Consider the following 5000-nt stretch of genomic DNA (forward strand, 5'->3'; position numbering starts at 1 on the left):
TATATTGTTCGTTCTAAGAATTAAATTTTAAATTTTTTTAGGGTTTAAATAGGGGGGGCGTTGGGTCTTATGAACCTAATAAGGAAAAATAGATGGAAAAACAATATATATATTTTCTTTAGGTTGAACTGGGCGATGTTATGAATCAAATAATATAAATTAGATGGAAAAACAATATATATATGTTTTTTTAAAGTTTAACTGGACGATATTATGATTCTAATGAAAAAAAATTAATTGGCAAAACGAAACATTTTCTCCTTATTTTTTCGAGTCAGACACCCTATTATATATATATATATATATATATATATATATATATATATATATAGATATATATATATGTGTGTGTGTGTGTGTGTGTGTGTAACATTAACCCAAGCAGGTCTCTAAGCGTTACGTACAGTCTGTCTCTAAATGTTAAGGAAATCCTTGAATTACACGATAAGCTGTTTTTAAGGGCCTAGACCCAATTTACACAAAAGGACCGAAAACGTTTAGCCAGAATATCTTATTTGTCATAAGCAATGTAAGCATAGCATGCGCGCGTGCGAGCACGTGGGAATGTTACTTGGATACAATATTGTTCCGTAAACAAGAACAATGATTATTATGCCTTTGATTTTACTGATAAAGGCGTCTGGATAATTACTTTGTTTATTTACAGAGGAGTTAGAAAAGGGCAACAAGTGATCAAGGATTTCAACCTTCAGTAATGATAATGTCTGTAGAATATATATATATATATATATATATATATATATATATATATATATTATATATATATATATATATATATATATAAATATATATATATATATATATATATATATATATATATATATATATATATATATATAGATATATATATATATATATATATATATTATATATATATATATATATTTATATATGAATAATTTGATCACGAAGCATATAAAACGTGATGTTATGTATAAATAAAGGTTTTTTCACGAAGGAAAAAATGAAAAGCGAGATAACCAAGCACTTTCGGTCTAGTGCGACACTTTACTCAGGCACAATTGATCGTACAGAGGAAAAAACACAGTCAAGTAGTCTTAATATCCAAACTGACATTACAAGATAAGCAATAAGGTCGATTTCCTAGTTTCTGTATAGTGAAATCGACCTTATTGCTAATCTTGTAATGTCAGTTTGGATATTAAGTCTACTTTGACTATGTTTTTCTTCTGTACGATCAGTTGTGCCTGAGTGAAGGGTCGCACTAGACCGAAAGTGCCAGTCTATCTCGCTTTTCATTTTTTCCTTCGTGGCATAAACCTATATATATATATATATATATATATATATATATATATATATATATATATATATATATATATATATATATATATATATATATATATATATATATATATATATAATGCATACATATGAATATGAATATACATACACATAGTATATATACATAGGTATAAATGAATATATTTCTAAATAAATTCCATAAATTTCTTTTAATATCTAATTCACCCTACATCGGAAATAACGTACTGTCAAGAGGGAATCACAGTGAATTGACTGGTATATAGTGAAAATACAATATTGAACGAAAATTCTGTATTAATATTATGCATAAAAAATGATATAGTGCATGTGAAACAAAATTCGTGTACTTATGTACGTATGTATGTGTGAGTGTGTGTGTGCGTGTGTGTATACCTGTCCGTCCATCACACCTTCAGTTAGCTATACATGCCCTCCCACAGTTTCAAAGTAGCCAAGAGTCACTCCCTTTAAAATACACAGTTGGATAATCAGTCAGTGAGTTGAGTCTGGAGGCTGAGAACCGGTTCGCTATGAGTGAAAGTGGTCCCTGGGTCACAAAAACCTGCCCCGGGTAGGTGTAGGTATTTCAGTGCACTTCTGGAAATACCCAGAGACCATGGCGAGTCTGGTCCGCTCTGGTTACGGTAGAATGACCTCGATGTGGGTATACCGAGAGAGAGAGAGAGAGAGAGAGAGAGAGAGAGAGAGAGAGAGAGAGATCAATTACTATTCTTGGCACTAAAAGGCGTATTGCAATATTGATTAGAAAATCTGCATGGAGGAGAGAGAGAGAGAGAGAGAGAGAGAGAGAGAGAGAGAGAGAGAGAGAGAATATTACTAGTCCATGGCTATGGTTATAACCGATTTTTTTTTTTTTGTGGGCGTGGTAATACGCAGAGTCTAAATAAACGGTTTGTCTATATCGGTTTATATTATGTGGTTGGGTGTGTTTGTGTGCGTGTGTGTGTAAGTGTGAGACCATACAGACCTTACAGACCTTACATCTTGTTCGGGTTGCCCCAGGTCCCTCAGTGCGAGGCACCTCTAATGTCTACCAGAGAAATGCTAATGCGTCTTCCGGTATATTTTGGATCTTCCAATCTTGGATGGTCTGGGATGCAGCTTAGATATTTGTCGAGCTTATTCTTAAACACATCTCCGCTCACTCCTGAGCTGGCAGCGCATTGAATAGACGCAGCATTGTCGATGCTGGTGCATAGTGGATTAATGTCCTGCGTGCTTTACTTAGTTTTCCTGGCATAGTTTTGGGCACTAGTAATCTACCTCTGCTTGCTCTTTCTGATATTTTTAGCTCCATGATGTTTTCGGCAATTCCTTCTATCTGTTTCCATGCCTGAATTATCATGTAGTGTTCTCTTCTCCTTTCTAGACTATATAATTTTAAAAATTGTAGTCTTTCCCAGTAGTCAAGATCCTTAACTACTTCTATTCCAGCTGTAAAGGACCTTTGTACACTCTCTATTTGTGCAATGTCCTTTTGGTATTGTGGGTACCATATCATATTGCAATATTCAAGTGGACTAAGAACATACGTTTTATAAAGCATAATCATGTGTTCAGCTTTTCTTGTTTTGAAGTACCGTAATATTTCCATTTTTGCTTTGTATTTTGCCAACAGAATTGCTGTTTGATCATTGCATAACATGTTCCTATTCAACATCACACCAAGATCTTTAACTGCTTCCTTATTGGTGATTGTCTCGTTATTAGGTCCCCTATATACATATAGCTTTCCTTCTCTATCTCCATAATTTATTGATTCAAATTTATCAGAGTTAAATACCATCCTATTTACCTCTGCCCATTCATATACTTTGTTAAAGGTCTCTTTGTAACGAGTTCCTATCTTCATCACGAGTAATTTCTGTACTTATTCTTGTGCCATCGGCGAAACTACTCACTACCGAGTCCTTAACATTACTGTCTATACCTGCAATCATCATAACAAACAGTAATGCAGGTAGCACCGTACCTTGTAGCACACCGGATATTACCTTAGCTTCATCCGATTTCTCATCGTTTGCAATAACTATCTGTTTTCTGCTGTGTAAAAATTCTTTTAACCCTCTTCCTACTTTGTCCACTGTATTGTATTTTCTAATTTTCTTTGCTAATATATTATGGTCTACCTTGTCAAAAGCTTTTGCAAAGTCTACATAAACCACATCTGTTTCTTTTCTGTTTATCATATTTTTATATATGTTCTCACGGTGGACTAACAGTTGGGTCTGTATACTTTTTCCGGGTACAAAATCATGTTGTCCTATATTAAACAAATCCTTTTTTATTAAATGCTTCATAATATTTTTCTTCATTACCCTTTCATACACTTTCAAAATATGTGATGTTAGACTCACAGGCCTATAATTACTTGCCTCTAGTCTTGATCCACTTTTGAAAGTAGGGTTAATATATGATTAATTTATGCTCATCATAAATCTTGCCTGTATCTACACTTTGCCTTAATAATATTGCAAGGGGCTTTGCAATAGAATGAACTACTTTCTTTAACAAAATAGCAGGGACACCATCAGACCCAACTGCTGATTCATTTTTAATTTCATTAATAGTCTGCACAATATCGGCTTCATTAATATCTATGTCTGATAAATATTCACTATTTTCATTCCTTATTTCTGTATCATCATCTCCCTTATCAATTCATTTCTTAGAGGGTCTATTTCTATTCTTCTTTTACTCATCTTTTTCACATAGGAGTAAAATAGTTTGGGGTTTTGCTTGATATTGATTAGGTTTTTTTCTTCCAAGTCCCGTTTTTCATTTTCTTGTGATTGTATAATCTTTTGTTCTGCATTTTCTATCTTTCTTTTTAGTTCCATCACTTTCCATGCCTTCTTTTATTTTTCAAGACCTTTTTTCCACTTCCTGATTTTCTGGAACAAGATTCTTCTATCTTTTGGTATGTATGACTGATGTTTACTTTTCTTATTTGGTAGATATTTATCCACTATTTTCTCTAATATTTTATATAATATCCGTATTTACCTATACATCATCATTTACGAATATGTTATCCCAATCTTTGTTTAATTCTTCATTTATTTCTAACCATTTTATATTTTTACTGTATAAATTATATTTTCCATATCCTTCCCACTTTTTCATCTCTTGCTTATATCTGTTTTCACTTGCTTTGGAATGGACTGTTAATTCTATGACATTATGGTCTGAAATACTCGCATTATAAACTATTATTTCTTTAACATAATTCACCTCGTTCACAAATACTAGGTCTAAAGTATTCTCCTTTCTTGTTTGCAGGTGATTTATTTGTTGAATGTTGTATTCTAGTAGCATTTCTAATAGCTTTTCGAATTACCTCTTATCTTCTGCACTACTATTACTCTCTTTTTTATATGTATAAATACCACCACATTCTCCTATTCGATCTTTCCAATCTACGAAAGGAAAGTTAAAGTCTCCGGATAGGAGAATAGTCCAGTCTTTGTGATTTCTACATATATCATCCAATTTTTCTATTATTGTGTCAAACTCTTTAATATTAGGGGGTCTGTATATTACTATGATCATTAATTTTTCAGATTCAAATTCTACCGCTATTAGTTCACATTCTTAGTTACTATATTTCTCACATATTTTTCCTTGTTTTATGTCTTTCCCATATATCGCGGTTCCCCCTTGATTCCTAT

The sequence above is a fragment of the Macrobrachium nipponense genome, chromosome 26, assembly GCF_015104395.2.
Source record: "Macrobrachium nipponense isolate FS-2020 chromosome 26, ASM1510439v2, whole genome shotgun sequence".
In the NCBI taxonomy this organism is placed as follows: Eukaryota; Metazoa; Arthropoda; class Malacostraca; order Decapoda; family Palaemonidae; genus Macrobrachium; species Macrobrachium nipponense.